Source organism: Lathamus discolor, chromosome 1 (assembly GCF_037157495.1).
Source record: "Lathamus discolor isolate bLatDis1 chromosome 1, bLatDis1.hap1, whole genome shotgun sequence".
In the NCBI taxonomy this organism is placed as follows: Eukaryota; Metazoa; Chordata; class Aves; order Psittaciformes; family Psittacidae; genus Lathamus; species Lathamus discolor.
Genome location: NC_088884.1, coordinates 57,852,867 through 57,872,080, shown reverse-complemented (window position 1 = coordinate 57,872,080; position 19,214 = coordinate 57,852,867). Strand labels below are relative to the sequence as shown.

General features: G+C 40.2%; 1 long non-coding RNA gene across 2 annotated transcripts; it reads right to left on the bottom strand.

The window, feature by feature from the left end:
- Positions 1-683: 683 nt before the first annotated feature.
- LOC136011085 (uncharacterized) lies at positions 684-11,232 on the bottom strand. 2 transcript variants are annotated; one of them, XR_010611198.1, is made up of 4 exons: positions 11,080-11,232; positions 7,576-7,687; positions 6,586-6,714; positions 684-4,827 (listed from the first exon to the last, which is right to left on the bottom strand). It is a non-coding gene; the product is annotated as an uncharacterized LOC136011085 (long non-coding RNA). The 2 variants fall into 2 exon arrangements; XR_010611197.1 differs by lacking the exon at positions 684-4,827 and having other exon boundaries at positions 6,142-6,714.
- Between the last annotated feature and the right edge of the window lie 7,982 nt (positions 11,233-19,214).

The following is a 19,214-nucleotide window of genomic DNA, read 5'->3' as shown; positions in this document are numbered from 1 at the left end:
AGAGGTGCTCCAATCCTCTGATATTTCTGCGGTCTCCTCTGGACCTGCTCCAACAGGCCCACATCCCTCTGGTGTTGTTGCCCCACAGAAATGGATGCAGAACTGCAAGTAGGGTTTCATGGGAGTGGAGCAGAGGGGCAGAATCCCCTTCCTTGACCTGCTGGTCACACTCCTTTTGATGCAGCCCAGGATATGGTTGGTTTCTGGGCTGCGATTGCACACAGAAGCTGGCTCATGTTCATCTTCTCATCAACCAACACCCCCAAGTCCTTCTCCACAGGGTTACTTTGAGTCTGTTCTCTGCCCACCCTGTAGGAGTGCCTGGGATTGCCCCGACCCAGGTGCAGGACCTTGCACTTGGCATGGTTGAACTTCATGAGGCTGGCATGGACCCACCTCTCAAGCATGTCAGGGTCCCTCTGTATGGTACCCCTGCTGAGGAACACCACTTGTCAGTCATCTCCACTTGGACATTGAGCTGTTTTCTGTAGTTTGCTTCATATGGGTTCTGCTTTGTCATCTTAGTTATCTTTCCCTTTACACTTGAACAAGTGTTTGAATGTGTGAAAACCTGTCATGGTTTAATATCAGCCAGCAACTAAGCACCACAAAGCTGCTTGCTCATTTCCCTCCAGTGAGATGGGGGAGAGAATCAGAATAGTAAAACTGAGAAAACTCATGGGTTTAGATGAAGGCAGTTTAATAGGTAAAGTGAAAGGTGCATGCCACAAGCAAATCAAAACAAGGAATTCATAGAATCATAGAACGGTTTGGGTTGGGAAAGGACCTTAAGATCATCTAGTTATAATCCCTCTGCCATGGACAGGGACGCCTCACACCAGACCATGTCACCCAAGACCCTGTCCAACCTGGCCTTGAACACTGCCAGGGATGGAGCATTTACCACTTCTTTGGGCAACCCATTCCAGTGCCTCAGCACCCTTCACAGTAAACAACTTTTTCCTTATATCTAACCTGAATTTCCCCTGTTTTAGTGTAAACCCATTGCCCCTTGTGCTGTCACACTTCCCATCACATGCAGCTGTTCAGCCATTCCCAGGACAGCAGGGCTCCATCATGTGTAACGGTTACTTGGGATGACAAATGCCATCGCTATGAGTGTTCTCCTCTTGTGTTCTTCCCTCAGCTTTATATGCTGAGCATGATGTGATATGGTCTGGGATATCCCTTGGGTCATTTGGGGTCCAACTGTCCCAGCTGTGTCCCCTCCCAGCTTCTTGTGCACCCCAGCCCATTTGCTGGTGGGGTGAGGTGAGGAAAGCCCTTGGCTCTGTGCAGGCACTGCTCAGCGGTAACTGAAACATCCGTGTGTTGTCAACACTGCTTCCAGCACAAATCCAAAGCACGGCCCCATACAAGCTACTACGAAGAAAATTAATTCTGTCCCAGTCCAAATCAGCACAAATGATGAGTCCTTTCAAGTCCTGAGGTGTAAGGCCACTGACTGGAGAGGAGAATTGGAACTGTAACCCTGTGATAGTTATATAGTGATATACATTTGCTTTGTATCCCATTTGCAACCTTCAGTATTCTCCTAAGCCTCAGCAGATAAGTGGTCTGTGCTGTGTCCTCTAAGGTTAGCTACTTCTGGCTGAGTGTTTCGGCTGTTTTGGCAGGAAGCCTCCTCACGGAGAGCTCAGTGCCAGCACCTCTCTCCTCTCTGCTAGAAGCCTGAGCTTTCACACCCCCACTCCCTGGTGCTGGCGTGGTGTGACAGAGGGAATGGAGCAATTTCTCAAGGGCTGCTTAAGCCATTTAGCTCACTTCAGGTGAAAGAAAATATTTTAAAAGACATACATACACCATGCAGTAGCTAGTGCTGGTGAGAGAGAGAATCCCAGTGAGGCTTACAGTAGAAAAGGAAGCTATATGAAACTCCCATGTGAGTCATGCACTCATCATCTACATACTGTTTTTCCACGCATTTTACTGGGGAGGGTACTGGGGGAGAATGGAAAATGTTTTAGAGACATTTTTAATTTTGAACTTCTTTACAGCTGTTTTTTTCCCATGTATAACTTTCCACCTTTTTGTAATAAAGCGTACATGAACAGCAGATCAGATGAAAAAGTGATTACACTCTGTTGTAATGTTGAAAATATGCTTATTCAGCTAAACATGTTTTGAAATACTGGCAAAAAAGCAGCCTGCTAAGTTCAGGCTGGAAGCAGTTTACATAGTTTCTGAGACTATTTCCTCTACTGTTCGATACATCAAGAGCTCATAGTGCTGCAGCAGCTAGTACTTTTTTGCCTCTAAAACATATATCAAGAACAAAAGCTATTGTTTTAGAGTAACATGAACTTGCTCACCATCTACACATACAAAGAATAACTTTGCAATAATTGGCTTATTTTTTTGTAAACAAACCTCTCACAAGGATTTTAATCTCGAACTTTTCTGTTTAACAAATGTGGAACTAAATATGGTGAGTGTGAAAACAGAAAATACAAGAACCAAACTACAGTACCTTCTTCTTGCCTTTTTAATTTTCTGCAGTTATTACTGTAAGAAAACATCTTTTTAAATAATTTTAACTTTTAGCATTTTTGTTGCAGAAAAGGCATATTTTTCATTAAAAAAAAAAATCATGTCCTAACTCAGAATTTGGGGGATTTTTTCAGAGCAAACTACTATATATATATTAAAAATTTAAGATATTTAATTTAGTGAATAAGCAGCCAACACATTCAGGCCAAAAGTTACTAGTCTCTGTACAGTACTGCAGTGAAAATGTTCAGTAATTCTGATACCTTCAAAATGTACAATAGACTCCAGCTTCCTTTAAATAACAGCCAAAATAACTTCTTAAGAGTTTTTAAATGGGGAGTGGTGTTGTATCTTAAGTGAACAGAAAGTACTGGATATAAAAGCTTCAACCTAATTTTTTGAAATAATTGCCCTGGTCTTTCCCAAATAATTACAATTTTCTGTACATTTTCTGCTAATTGCATGTGCAGACAGATTCAGGCAAAACATCTGTGATGCCTCTAAATAAGAGAATTTCCTACAAAGCAGTCAAGTTCCAGATGAGTTTTGTCCTGTTTTAAGCTCCCTTCCACTCTGAGATTTGAATCCCTGCTACCATCTTTCTACAGAAACAACACAGCCTTTTATAGGTTCTGCCCATAGTACAAGAATACCTGAATATAAGAAAGCTCTGAGGCTTTCTGCTGTGAAGTACAAGCTGAACATATATCAGTGTGTCTTCTATTATTTTTGCTCAGTGAAGAAAAAAATCCCTCATATTTTGTAGCTTTAAATCTTGATCTGATAAAATTTAAAGGTGGGTAAGACATTTTTGAGTTATGCTGTGCTGTGGTTGGTTCATTCCCTCTGACTGCACCCTGAAAGATCCATAATTCTCACTAATCTTCACTCAATGAGATTTCATCATAGAAATTCTAAGTAGGTTTAGGTAGGATGGCAGATTTTGGATTAAAGATAATACATCTTAAAATAGCAAGGCGGAAATACAAAAGCAAATCTAGAAAAGCCAATAAGGTACAAAGCATTCAATAAAATAAGATCTAATGGTAGAAGCGTATTATGATAGAGTTAAAGTAATCTTTGATGTATTTTTCTTTTCATCACCTGTTAGGTTTTGTGTATAAATTCAAGACGATACAGCTCCTGGAAACAGATTTTGATTTGCTAGATTTTTATCTGCATGTGAGAGCTTTAGTCACAAATATATTTAGATTGGGAGCAGACCAATCCAGATTTATTTTACAACACACACAATACTAGGAGTCCCATACAAGCTTGTGTGTGAATTTCTGACAGATGTATCTGTATAAAAACAAGCAGGCAGAATGTTTTTGGCCATTTTTTCAAATGTCAGAATACGCTTAAAAATGCAATTGAATTCACATTGATTGCATTACTTCACCCCATTTTTCATTATTTATTTTATTTTAAAGAATTCCAAAATTAATCTATTTAGATTAAAAAAGTGGAAGTATCTTTTAGTGTCAGCAAGCATAGTTAATGTGAAAGAAACTAATGACATATGACAAAATGCATAAACATTGCTTGTCAAGCAGTCCTATGCTAGAAGTAAATTCATAAACAAAAAGCAGTGTTTCAATAACACTGAACTCTGTGAGAAAAAGAAACACAAGCTAGGAAATAGCACTTAACTAGATCGGCTTAAATTCCTGGTTGGTTGATTTTGACTTTTCAATTCATTGAACAGAGGACTGTTTGGGTTTTGGGCTTTTTCCATTTCTTCTACTGTTTTTCTACTTAGGTACCAGCCTTACTTCCCAGGAGTGTATGCCTTGTTCCAGAATATGTTGCTCTTAGATGGTTTAGATAAGGATAATATGACTTGTACTCTTGAGTATAAACCACAGCTGAGTGTTGGGGAACCACATTAAGAAGGAAGCTCCAGTACTTTCTCATCTCTTATGCACTTTTTTTTTCACTTGCCTTTTCACCTTTCCAAATTAATAGTGAGCATGGTAAGCATAGCAACTTTAACTCTTAGTTTTCCTACTTTTTCTTCATTAGACCACTTACCAGATTAATTTTCTGCAATTATAAGAGTGCAGTGAGGTAAGCTGTACCTTTACCAAAGAAACATTTTTAAAAATGAAAAATAACCTTTCTGTAAGAAATGTTCTGTAACATTCCATAAGAAAATGGAAGAGCCGCTCTCACATGCAGGTGGTTTGAGGATTTTTTCATTGAAAATGTTCACAGACTAGCCAACAATTCAAGTTAGTTTAAGACATTTCTTCCATGTAGATCATCTAGGATTCCAGAATGTGAGCGGATTTTTTGAGAAGTTGTAGATAAGTCCTAGGATACAGCAAGAATGAGAAAAATAAGTTGTAGGGAAGAACACGAATTTTCATTTATCCAGATCATAGATCAGAAGAGTGCCTTCAAAATTATGCTTGAGTTCCTTAAAAATTCTGTTTGGACTATTTGAACTGTTTCTAGGAGAAATTTCTTCAGCCTCGGTCAAGCTTGCCCTGAACAGAGTTGTTTTCACATTGTAGCACCACACTAAGAACATTTCACCCCAAATGGTCATCACTATTCCATTGACAAGATGCTGGTCCTTCTACTGGAAATCATGTTACCAACATTTTGCCTATCGTCATCATGCTTGGAGAGTAATTTGAATCTAGCATATCTTTAGGCAACTGTTTGCTGCTTCCCTAAAGCATACCATGTCTCCTGTTGGAAACTGTCATCTGACTGCAGTTCAGTTCAAAGATCTTTGCTGTCTGCATCATTATGCTATGGATGATTCTTCCAAAGACCCAACCTGTTTTTTGGTGCTCAAGGTTTCCTGTTGATATCAAGACAGTTAGATCTCTTTGCAACGAGTCCTTACAAAATCACCCACCTTGAAAACACATTTTTCTTTTCAAATGCTCTCACATTTAACTTCACAACTCATGTGTTCCATGATTTTTAGGTTTGCCCCATTTTGAGTTTTGCTTCCATAGCTAGGTTAAAGCAGTACTGCAAGCAGAGTGTCTCAAAGATGCCTGTAAAAGTTAACGTTGGCATTCATGTTCATACAGGTTTCTTTGAGTAACGATTTTCAGCTCTAGGCACTCTTCAAAACACTTAAAATATTCAAGAAACAAGGATGAAAACTGAGAAGATGCAGAACAAATTGAACAAAGTGCTGCTGGAATAATAGTCATCAAAAATAACTACAAACTCCAATATCGACGGACTTTCCAATAAGACTACTATGGCCTTCCCCTGGCTGCCCTGACCATGCATCCTCCCATCTCTTTTAATAGAAAAGAAATGTGCATTCTCTGTACTCTTGCAGTCTTCTTTTCGTGCAAAATGAGGAGGGAAGTTGATGTCTTTTTGTCCTGGCAAATATTATTTGTGGGCACTTGGTGCTGTGAGCATTTGCCCTTGGTTCACAACACCTGAGTCAGTCCATGTGGACCACTGAGCAGTCATCAGTTACGGCAACCGTGAATCATAACCCATGCATACTGTAATTCACTTGAACACAAAAAAAGAAAGGCTCAGCAACCCATTACACCTCCCCCTAAGGCATTACTCGTATTGCCAACTCTGCAACTTATGAGTCACACCTCCCCCAAATCTTAATATTTTCTTAAACAGAAGATATTAAAGGATAGAAAATAGTTTTTAAAACTTATTTTATATTGTATTCCAACACTGTAATGCTGAGAAAACAAGTTTTATTGAACTGGGATAATGGGAAATGTTACATAACCCCCTAACGCATGGTAGTACTTGCTTTAAAACTTTGCCTTGTAAAGAAGGAGGTGTGTGGATTTGGCAGAAACACATCAGATCAGGTATTCTACTTTTGTTTTTTAACACTCTCAAATTATAAGTCTGTTAATTTTGGTTCCTTATATTTTTATTTGGTTGTGAACTTTGGCAAGCATTTGCCACTGCCAGTGAAATCTAGGGGAATGGTGCTTTCAACAAGCAGTGCCAATGTATGTATGTGGTACTTTATAAAAGCCAAATAACCTGAAAAGCCAAGTTCTTCATCTCTCAGTTTGGGTTTCCAGAATAGAGGGGCTACTTGTGCCAGATTCTTACTCTGAGATGTGGGTAGTATCTCTCCTTAGTTCACAGAATTTCCATGAAGATCAATTAGTGGATCTCTGAGAAGCATTCAAGGACCACAACGGTAAGAAGTGCCGCAGGAAAACCTTGTAATTCAGATGCCTGTGGGTAGTTTGAGAAGCATCCAGTAAGTAAAACATGGGGCTGCACCTCGTTCATCGGGGAGAATACAAAATAGAGTAGCTGGTAATATTGGCATTGCTTTGTTCCATTCACCTACTGAAGCTGTGACCCAGCACGAAACACGGAATCCAGGCTCGTGAGGGAGAACTGTATCACGCAAGGGCTGTATAGTAGAAATGCTGCTGCACAGTAGATTTTATTCCCCCCTCCCTCCCCTTTTTCTTTTCTTGATTCTATACTCCTTGATCCTGTGTGAACGAGATTAACCCTCATTTTAAAACACATATGCATATCTATGTGTGTGTGAAGGCACATGTTTGTGTACGTCATTTTTTGCAGGATGGGGGGGGTTAAAAGCAAATTGTATCTACAGAGATATTATCTCGTAGCAGTCTAGTAACATCCAAATGAGTCATTAGAAGGATTGGAATATTCTGAGCTGCCCCACAGTGCCCAGCTACTTGAGCCAACTGATGGCAATAAGCAGATAATTGTCTATTTAAAGCACATCTATAGAGAAACAACACAGAGTTGTTGGTGATTCCCTCTTTTCTCTTGACAGTGTCCTGGCTTCTAAGCACTGCCTTTTATTCTGCCTGCTCCCATTTGCTTCCCCAGCCAAGAAGTCCAATTTCTTTTGGAAAATAGTTTTAGCTTCCCTGCTCAGACTGAGAGCCTGCTCCTATCTTCTGCACCTAACCTGCTTCCTTCACCCTTCTTTTTATTCTGTTCTGGTCTGATATCATTAGTTCTTCCATACTGAAATCAAACAACTTCCACTGACTGCCTGGATGCAAGCAGGAGAAGTAAGAAAAGCCAAAAATGCTTGTTTTGTGGTACCTGGATCGGTTCTTCTAGTTGAGCCTAGTTCAGCCATTACAGGGTTGAATTACACAGTTCCAGTGTAGAACATGTGGTAGGCTTATATACCATCTCATCAACATGGACAGCTCTGAGGAAACAGCACATTTAGTGAAAGTGGTGGGACCTTTGGGAATTTTTCCTATTGAACTTCAGCAAGGCCCTAGCAAATATACACAAAGCTTTCAAACGCTCAAAGCCTGGCTGGAGTGAGGCGGCAGAATTTACTTCCTTAACAGGTTACCTCCCATCCTAATCTCTGCTCCAAACGCAAGGGTGCAGGAGCTTCTCAAACAAAAGGCTTCTGTAATTTGCCAGCATGGACCCAACGATCGATGCTTGGGTAGGCTTGTTCTTGGAAAGGTCTAAGCTGTTTGGCTGCAGATTTTCAAATAAGTTATCCCTGAGGCACACACCTGGTGAGGGAATTTTTCAGCCAAACAGTTTAAGTTTAGCGAAGTCTTTAAGCAACTGAAAATGCAGTCTTATAACAGGAGGTATGTGGCAATCATAACAGTTGGCAGTTGTGCTAGCTAGCCCCACCTATCATATTTTTGGATCATTTAATAATGTAGTGAAGATTTTTTAAGGGAGTATTTTTTCCATTAGAATTTAATAAGAGACAACTGTGCAGCTTCCCTATACTCCTTTCAACTACAAAGCATAGAGAGATCATTTTAAGCCAGCTTGTTCAGTTTGGAATCACTAGCCAGTTCCCGTATACTGGCAAGCCCGTAATTGAACATGTATGTACGAAATGAGAAAAAATGTACCAAAATTGTTACTGACTTTTCCAGTTTTAACACCCTCAGTATGCCTTTAATTCTTTTAAAAACACATTTTTACATGTTCTGAAAATTACTTTATAAATGAGAAATTAAAGTCTTACTGATGTTTTATCCATGCGTCTTTAACTATTTAGTTAATATTAGCTGTAACAGTATCATGCTACTTTAAACAGGAGAAAACTAGTAAATATGCATGGACACTGACAGCAGAGAACATTTTGGTATATTCAACATTTAATTTGCTGTAACAAAATATTTGGTATTCACTCTTGTGGCTACATTTAGCAAACTTCCTAAGAAAGAGCTGCAAGCTTTCTATTCATTTAAGACCAAGTATTTATTAACATTTTTATAGCTAAAAGATTATGTCCTCCAAAGAATTATGTAGCCTCTAAAACCAAATACCTATCTCCATAGTTTGGCCCTGCCTTCTTAAGTCTAAATCTAAGGGCTAGGATTTGCTCAGCATGCATTCTGTTTGATTCTTTACTTTTGGATGCCAACTCAAATGCAAAACATTTGGGTATAGCAAGTTGCTCTTCATATTGCACAGCAGAATATACTTATGGTGGTAGTTACAGATTTTGGTAAGCTGCTCAGTGTGGCTTCAGGTATTACAAGGATAAACAGATTACACCCAGTAAAAACTTTTATAGAATGCTGGTAGCAGGAAGAAAACACAAAAATTTGCTATCCCTGATCAGACCACTGGTGTCTCACCTCTCTCCTGTTGTTGGAGCAGTTACCAAATGAGTCAGAAGCAGTAGAGGGTCTTTGCTAGGCACGCATTTATGAATATGTAGAAGGGGGAAATTTCTTTCTAATACCAAGCATCTGTGGATTAGGGTCCTAAACTGGGGCCCTATAGGTGCATTTGTTTCACTTTGTAGCCCCTCCCTTTCATCTTTGCTCAGAACGTTAATTTATATGCTGAATAATACCAATGGGATTACAGCTTCTCAGGACAAACGTGGTACTGAGCTGCAAACTGACCATACAAAGGAGATGAAGCATAACTAGCTCCATCCAATACTTCATTCCATCCAATCACGCCTGGATAAACTCGGGTTGTTTGAATCATAGGATCGTACACTACCAGGTTAGAAGGGACCTCAAGGATCATCTGGTCCAACCCTTCTAGGCAAAGCATGACCTAGACTAGATGTCCCAGCACTCTGTCCAGCCAAAGCCTAGAAGTGTACAGTGTTGGGGAATCCACCACTTCCCTGGAGAGATTATTCCAATGGAATAATTGGAGCCACCTGGCAAGTAATAGTCATGATTTATAGTCTGCAAAGGAGCTTAGTAAGTCATATAAATACGTCCTTGGCTTAACAAAAGAAGATGGCTTCAGTTTGGTGCACAGTCCATCTATTTTGCACACCCTCCAGCCAAATTAAGTGCTTGTCCGCTGTGCAGGACTAAACATTAACCAAGGAAATTAAAGGTTAAATGGGGATAAATGGCTGAACAGTTACAGGTGAGATTCTGGAATAACTGGACATCAGAGAATGAAGAGATTGCAAAAATCAAGTGGTTAAGAAGGCAAGCATGGGGCAGTGAATGAGAGGCAAGGGCAGGTGCAGGGGTGGCAGCAGGAAGGTCAGAAATACAGCCTGCCCCTCTGAGGAATAAAATTAATAAGAAATAATAAAAAAAAATAATAAAAATCTGGCATCTGTTACACTTAGATCTGAAAACCAAGTGCTTGCGGAAACAGAAAAATCTGAAATTTAAGCTCGCTGATAAATTATCATTAAATATTTTGATTACTGTATACAGCATCCTTGTTACTCATCCTCATTCATGTCTGAGGATCTGGGATCCTGCATGCAAGCTAATCACAGCGTTTCGCCGTGAAGAATTTCCTTACTTCGGAGCACTCGGATGAGTTCAAATTACACATTTTACTGGATTTTAATTGCAGCGTTTCTTTGTAGAAGTAACTTTGTAAATATTCCTTTAACCTCACTGAAAGAAAATACGCCCGTTTACAACTGCGCTAAGATTCATAAACCATTTTTAATTGTATTTCTCCCCCTTTCCCCCCCATGAAAAGCCTAATGACAAGTGGGTCTGCGGCGAATTCTCCTCATTAGTTCAAGGCTATTCAGAGCCTCACGTGGTCGCCCAACCACACAAAAATAGCGGAATTAATATTCCCCGCGAGTTCCCAGGCCGCGGCCGAGGGGGGGTGGGGGGTGGAGGGCGGCCTGCGCGCCCCTCACCGTGCCGCCCGGGCGGGAAAGAGTTAACGCGGGCGGGCCTTGCCTCCTGCGCCTTGTGGGGTTATTTTTCCTCTCTCTCTCTCCCCCTTACCCCCCCGCCTCTTCTTAATTAATCATCCGCCGCTCCGCTATTTAAATATGGAGATGGCGAGCCGTTCGTAATTATTAATGAGCCCCGCGGCCGTCCCGCGGCGCTCACAGACGGGCCGCGTCCAGCCCGCGGAACGCAGCGCGGCGCCTCTCTTCTGATGTGCGTGAAGCCCCCGCGCACAAAGGCTCCTCCTCGGCCGTGCGCGGGCTCAAATACATAAATAAAGGCTTTTGTTCGCCCGGCTCCGCGCACATGCCTGTTTTGGCTAAAGCTCGCCGCGTTATTTGTACTTCACGGTGCCTAGAGAGAAGAAGCTGGGGGGGTGGGGAGGAGAAAGGAGAGGAGGCGGCGGGGTGAGGGGCGAAGCCGGTGCTACCTGCTGCCGCGCGGGCGCTCCTCAGCCGTCGGACCCAGCCGCTGACAGGCGGAGATGGGGGGGCATCTCATAACAAGGGAAAACCAATAAATAACGGGGCACCACCACCTCACGAGATGCAAACGCCACAATAAACTTTGCCCTCGCCTGACACCGGCCTGGCGACCGGAGGCTTGGCAAGCCGCCAGTTTCTTCTTCACCCGATAAGACTGGGCAGGAGGAGGCGGCGTGGACACAACATGGCCGATGTTTAGTCTCCGCTCCCCGGCCCGTGGCGGGATGGAGAGGGGAGAAGCGGCTCCCCTCGCCTCTCCTCTCCTCTCCTTAGTACAGGCTCTTAGCTGGCGGGGATGGCTCGGAGGATTCAAGCGGCAGCATCCCCCTCTATTTGTTTTTTTATAACCCCCTCTTTTCATCTTTTTCTGCCGGTATGTCAGCTGTCCATGCAATGCAGTGTACGGCTAGGTAACAACCAGTAAGGAGCAACTAGTTTAATTAGCCTGGGTTTGTTTCGTTTTATACATATATATATATATATATATATTTAGAGCCTTTATAAATGAGGAGCAGACCAAGGTGGGAGGAGGAAGCGAGGAGCGGAAGGGACAGGGAATGGGGATGGATGGTGAGGGATAACAAAGAGTCAGGTGCAGTGCTGTGCGTGCCTCCTCACGGCTGCTTGTCGATCCGATTTATCTTCTTAAACGCTCCCTTAGCAATTAAAGTAAGAAATTGGGAAAGCTGTGGAAGCCGAAGGCAGGTCTGTGACGGGCTCTGAGAGAAGCGTGTGCATGGTGTCAGGAGGAGCCTGTGCCTGTAGCGATGGAGAAGAGCGTACCCTGCAGTGCTGTGGGACAGCAGTACCTAAAGATACGCCTGACTTTGGTTTTTCCCGCTCCAAAATAGTCCGCTGCTTCACTGGGTGAAGGTAAAATCCCTGTAATGCGTTTTTGCAAGTTTGCCGTGTTAGGTGAGAGTGTGACTTTGATGTCTTGATGGAGTTGCAAAGCGAAACAAACCGGGGCAAAGGCAGGGATTTCAGCTACGGTGAGGGGGGAATGAAGGGGGGGGTGGGGGAATAAAGAAGATCGGGATATGATAAACACCACAGAAAAATGGCAGGAGAATAATGTTTACTTTTGAATATATGGCGTGCTGCCAGGTTGGCGCTGGTTTTTAGGTTAGCAGAGGTTGGAGGAAGGGCCAGACTGAGGCGTGGCTAGCTGCTGTCAAGGAAAAAAAAGGGCTGCAAATTGCTGTTCTCAGCTTTTTTTCCTCTCCTCTCCTCCACACCCTCCCTCCCCCGAAAAAAGGCAGTGCTTTCCCTTAAGGCTATTAAAAATGATGCAGAATTTTAACCATCTGCTGAACTGGGTACTCTTCGCTGGTGCTGCAAAGCTGTATGTTTGTAAAGGGAGGAAGGAGGAAATTTCCAAACCTTCCAAATAGAAAACTAATGTATTTTTTAGCATTTAAATATTTCAGGAAACAGTGTCTTTTAAAGATTCCTTTTATTTGCGAATTGAGAAATGCGTATTAACAGAATCAAAGGTTTTTAGCCTACTGTAATGGGTTGCTAGAAGAGACACAGGTGTACTGCTACAGCGCAGTGTGCTACTGCTTTACAAATGCAGTGCGAGCAATATAACGCTCAAGAAATAGACAGTGATAGAAGGTGGTATTTTTTGTAGCCTTGTGATTTTTCTTTTCTAAAGCTAGCAGTGGAAGTGTGTGAGATGTAGCTGAAAGCAGCAGTTTCTTTATACTTGATGAGATGTGTATGTACATACTGGAATAAAATTATTTAATAAGTAGCATGGGGACTGGCAAAGGAATTGTGTTGCTGATACACAGTCTCCTGAGCTACAATAGCATGTCCAATGCACAAAGGAAGACTGTTTCTAAATAATAAGAGATAGGAAAAATGCTTTTGAAGTGGTGAAGCTTAAAGGAGGAAATAGAAGGTATCTTTAATGCGGGATTCTTACTCCTCAGAAATTAGATTAACTGTTGAAGTGCCACAAACAGCAAATTAAATATTTCAGATATTCATAAATCAGAATATAATGTCTGTCCCGAGTAACAGCTAAGAAAATTGGAGGCTATTGCCTCATAATTCACGTACGTGTTTAAGATCAATTAGCAAGTTACTGGAAAAAGAGATTGTAGTGGAGTATCTGAGGCAGGCAGCTTCTTCGAAAATGCAGTTTGGGTTTTCTGTTTTAAGACCTGTCAATACTACATTGTTACCTAAAGGCACTGGTTATTATTTGTAACTGGGAGGGCTGTATCTTCTTAGAATGAAACATTTACAAATTAACTTTAAGAAAGACATTTACTTTCTGAAGCCAATTGTAGAGGCCCGGTTAGACCTCTTCATTCAATTTTAATTAAGCACGCACACACACTCACCCCCCTCCCCTGGTATATTATCTGTGTCTTGCAGATTAAGTGTATTTTCTCATTGTTAAAGTTGAAGATTGAGGGCTGTATTTTGTCACCTGTTGCTTACCACAGAAAGAAAAGGGCGAGAGGGGGAACATATAGGGATTATGCAAGGTTTTGCTCAGAACTTGTTTGTCATTTCATTACAGTTTGGTACAAAAAGTAGCTGCTTTTTTCCTCCGCTTTCAGGTGCCACATAAAATTTTACAATATGGTTGCTTCAGACAGTGCCAGAGGAGCATAATGAGGTGTTTAGTCACAGTTTGGATTTGGTATTGGTAGAAAACAGCGCAGGAACTGTGGGCTAGATTTTCAAGGGAATAGCTTTAGTAATCCAAGGCTGCCTAAATCCCAAACTGGTATCCAGGCAATACAGAGACACTAAATTCTCTGTTTGCTTTTTGTTAGGCTGTTATGTGACGAACATTTTCCTTTTCTTGCAAGGTCTTAGTATGGCTGGGGATATTGGTGGTGTGGTTTGTTGTTTTGTTTTGTTTTGTTTTTCTCCTTCTGTTAACCCTTGGATTTCCGTTTCCGTTTGCTCCTTTTCTTGCAGAGCACCTTCGTAAATACGAATGCAGTCCTGAGTAAGTGTGCTTTTCTGATCTGGAATAGGTGGATGGGAGGGTTTTGCAAGGTGAATCTTTATAGACCAGTAAAATACTAATGTGCTAACATTATTCACTACTCTGGAGATTTGGATTTAAAAGTCAGTGCTGCTGTGTTTGGGAGCACTCCAGTATGATGAGAGGTACATGTATCACCTAATATTCTGCAGTATAATAAACAGAATAAACATGTCTACAAATACTGTAGTACTAATATTATTCTGCAAGTTTTTACTGTTGTGCAAAATGCAGCATAATGCAGGCCTTGAGATTTCAATACTGTATATTGGAAGCCTGTTAGGACTGTATGAACTATACGTAGGACTATATGAAACGGAACAATCTTTAGTCATAGAAAAGTGTATCATTTGTTTATAAAAGTGTTCTTCTGTGGGTATGGAATTGTACACTAATAAATATGTCATAGGTGCTGGGATTACAGATTTTGGACTTGAGTTATTTAATATGCTACCTGTAAGATGTGCTATCCTCTAACACACATTTCAATATAACATTAACATTTTTATTTTAATACCGGTTTGCTCTTTCAGCAGACATGACAGCACGAAGCTGTGGATTCAGGTTACCTATTTAGTTTTAAATTTACATAAACAAGCAGCTTATTTTAATACTAATTTCACAGCCCTATTGATAGCTGAACAATAATTGTGCAGTTGTTTGTAAAAAAAAAAAAAAAAATTGAGCTTAAGCTGCTGAACCCTAAATACTGTATTTTTTTTTGTTGTTGTTGAATGCTGGAGGTGCTTATTTGAAAATAAGTGGGTGTTTTTTGAGATTCTTAAAAAACTTGCTTTTATCACTTTGTATTCATATTAAATATTCTCTGGTTAAATAGAATATGAAATGTAGTGCAATTACAGTGTCAATTAACTAATGGATTAAAGCCAGCAGATGATACAATATGCAAAACTGTTTATAGCAACAATCAATTTCCAAGTAGTTCTCTGCACTGGTGAATTACTGATCAAATAAATTGCATGAGATATAAGAGTAAGGACAAGCTGGGTGATTCTCGCTATTCAGTATCATTGTTAACTATGATAAAGATACTGCAATCCAAATAACATGATAATCTGGGTGAGTTTAAAAGTGATGAGTAACACCGGAATGTTTAAATCAAATACTATTTTTAAATATTTTTATTATTTTTTAAATAACACCAGAGTTAACAGATTTACCTGAGTTTCAAATCCATTGAACATAGTTTCAAATCCACAGAACAGGCTGAAGAGTCAACCTCTGGAAGGTCTTTCTAAGCTTGTCTGTCGCTATTACAAAATATATGGGCTTGCCTGGAGATACTCTGAAAAGCCTCTGATTTCTGAATATTTCCGTTACCAGTAGAAAACATGTTATATTAAATTCTGAAAAGAGATAGAGGCCTTGATTCTGCTGTCAGAATAGAATACTAATTCTGTTTCTTGTGATTGGAACAGAGAGCCAAATCAGGCCTACCAAATTTGTTGGAAATGAAACAGAAAATGCAAATATATGTGCGCAGGTATATTGATTTGTTTCTAATCTGCCCAATTAAATAGGCAGTGCGGTATCTGTTGTCCATTAAAAATGTGTTGGGTTTGTGGTTTGTTTTTTTTTTCCTTTCCAGGGCCTGGCTGGAAAGTTATTCCATGGTCAGTGGAAAAAAATGAGGAAGAGGAGGGTGTGGCTGCTGCTCAGAGTATCTGGCCCTGCAAACGGGCACTCACTTGCGGAGATGCGGTCCTTCATCATGACAAAGTGAGGCTTCTTCCAGGTAAAACAGAATATATTTACACATTTTTTTAAAATCAGAAATGAAGAAAGCACACAATCATTTTATTTCTTAATGCATATTTCTGAAGGAATGTCAGTTGCTTTATTCGCATCTTGTTTTGCCCTGGATTTCTCAACTCTTTCACTAGTCATGACAAAACCCAACAAAAACTAATTTGAACTTTAATAGAGTAATAGGGAAGGTGGTTTGATGTGTTGTTTATTCTGGATATCCAATGAGGGACTGAACTGGTAGACTCTAGAATATATCTGCACCCATTTTAATTTTTATTTCCATGCAGCAGTATGCTGCACCATTAGCCCCTGAGCTGGCACATATACATACAGATAATTTTGTCTATAATTCTTTATATTATGATGGCAATTACAGGATCACAAAAGTTTGGAATGAGACTTTGAGATTATTTTCAGGTAACAGTTCCTGTGCAACAGGACTTTGACAGTGTTTCCAGTTTATAATTTTTCTAAAGACATACTCCACGCTTGTTACAAGGGCTATTTGTTAATAATTCTTATTTACAATTTGTGTTCTGTGTAATTGATGTAAAAGCAATTTTTCTGCAGTGGCATGGTTTTATCACTCATTTTTTGCCTCTGCTGCTGCAAATGCTATGCAGCAAATGTATTTTGAAAATGTGTGACTCTTTAATGATGCCATGAAGATGGAGCTGAAGAAACTTCCTCAATAGTATAACCACTCACAGGTGTGGTTGCAGAATCTGCTCCCACATCTCTTGTCTTGAATTTGAGCTCATCATCTGTTAATTACATATCCTCATTTTCCTTTGAAGAGCAGCAGTGTGTGGGTTGTGGTGAGGCTTTTTCACAGCTTGGGTGAATTGTTAGCCACAAGACTGAAGGCTAAGTGTAGCAAACCACCATACGAGTGGCAGTATCCCAGGATCCGACACACATCTTGGAATGTCTTGTAATTATTAAATGTTTTTTGCAAATAATGATGTGTGGATGGGGAAAAGGATAATAAAACAAACAAGGAAACACGTAAAGTAGAACAATGTCTTATAGTTTAGGTTCTTGCTGATTATTCTCGGTGAGGGGAGGAGCAGGTGGCAAAGTAAATGTACGTGTGTTAAAGTATTTTTGTGAAGTTTGAGCGATGCATTGATGGCATTGTTACCAGGCACACAGTAGCTAGCTCAGAGGATGAATAATCTCTCTTTAACAGTGAACTTGTCTATTTTTTTTTTTGCCATTGCTTTTGGCCATAGGAAACAAAAGTAGAAATTACTGCATTGGATCAGATCCACACTCTAATTAATGCTAAGTCTCCCCTGACAGTTCCTACAATGGGGTGATTGGTAAGAGAATGGAGAGTGAAGACAACCAGCATTTGATCCTTCTGGAATACCCTCTCCTTGTCAGAAAGTGGGCCAGCTAGATCCCTTGGCCCATGGCTTTATTGTGGCTTTGCGCAAAGGTCTTTATGGTCTTTCCAGCAAACAATCCCATTTAACACTATATTTTTGTAGGCCATGAACAGAACCATATTCTTTCAGAATCCCACTGATGTCCCTTAAAGACTGATTGTGGTGCCGATTTTCACATTCTCAGGCTGCGCTTTGTAAAATAATTTATTTCCATAGTTTGAATTTACTGCTTATTTAATTCAACTGAATAATCTCCCATTCTGGAAGACTGGAAGTAGGCAAGAAAGTCAGGCTACAATTCCTGACTTTCAAAGTGTGTATCTGTTGTTTACCCTGTTGTTCATGTGCTCACTAACATGAAGAGTTTAATCGCTTTATGTCTTCATGTATGGCAGTCTTTTGGTAAGTCAAATCATTTTAGTCATCTGCCATTGCACTTCTGTTACTTCTGTAGCTTTAATGAGGTAAGGTAAAAAGAACTGTAGATGGCATTCTCCATGAGGTTATTTCCCTGGCAGGCATATATTAGAAGGGTAATATTTTCAATACAGTATTCCATGCTTTTTTGTGTGCATTGTAAAACTTGGCTTATTTGACACTGCTGCATGTACATAAAAGCTTTTGTCGACCTGCTATGATGGCACCCAGTTCTTTTATCTTTGTTGAGAATGTTGCAATATAATTTCCTTAGCAATTATGAAAAACATATTTTCCATGTTTCACATCCACTCAACTTTACTAAACCCTTCAGTAACCCAAAAACACTCCTGTCAGTTGTCAGTTTTGCCATTCGGCTTTACAGCTGATCTTCCCAGGCTGCTAACTAAAGTTAAAAGCTGATACCAGCATGGCCTTTTCATGCAACAACTATTAACCTTTCTTCTTCTTAAAATGTCTTTTTATTCTTACATTTTACTTTTAGCCTCTTAGCTCAGTTTTAATCATGACTCCAACTTTCAGTCATGATTACTTTGTTTTCTTTATGGTCTTTATGAGTCACATTATCAAAGCCCTTTTGAAAGGCCAAATACATAATAATTTCTTGTGCAGAAGCACTCCTAGGAAAGGCATATTTTTCATTATGTTAGCAATGTTGGTTTTCTCTCATTATGTAATCTTTGTTTAGGCATTAAAGTTATAATCTTTTAAAAGTAGCCTTCTAGACAGTTCACTAAATGCTAGAATTCATTGGCATGTAGTCTGGATCATCATTTGTGGATATTTTTTTAAGGAATGCTACCTTTCATTCCTGATAGGAGAGTGAATATTTTTGTTGGAAACCCTACCTCCAACCTTGAGCTGTTTCAAACTCCAGTGTATGTATCTAGTCCTCAGAATGGCTTGCCTTTTAATTTACCCAGTTATTTCAGCACTTTCTGTTCTGGTATCTGCTGCTCCTTCACCCTTTACTTGCAAAAGAATTGATTAATGGGCTTTGCTGTCTGGAGGGAACAGAGAAGAGAATTTGATCACTTGAACATCATAGGTTTTTCCACCTATGTTAACACAAAAACTTCTTTCTAAGCTGAAAAATACCTTTGGGTCAGTCTGTATTTCTGGGCATCAGGAGAAAAAGGGCTGTATCCAGTAATTCAAGGTAGGTTCAGTATTGCTCCACCTGCTCAAAAAAATGGACTATGCAAGAATTTTGTGTTACAAAGTCATGTTTTTTCTGGTTTTCTGCTCAAGAAAGGGACATCTTATTCTGTAACTTGTTAGAGTGTGGGTTTTACTGTCTTGGAGGGAGGGTGCTCTTGTCTGGTATGAAGGTTAAAGAGAACTGGAAAATGAAAGACTAGGAGGTGTAATGTTGAGTTTGAACTGGAAGAAGCAGTGGGTGTACAGCTTTGGTTTTGCCCTTTCATTTTTTTAAATACCCCAGATCAAGAACCCAGCTAAC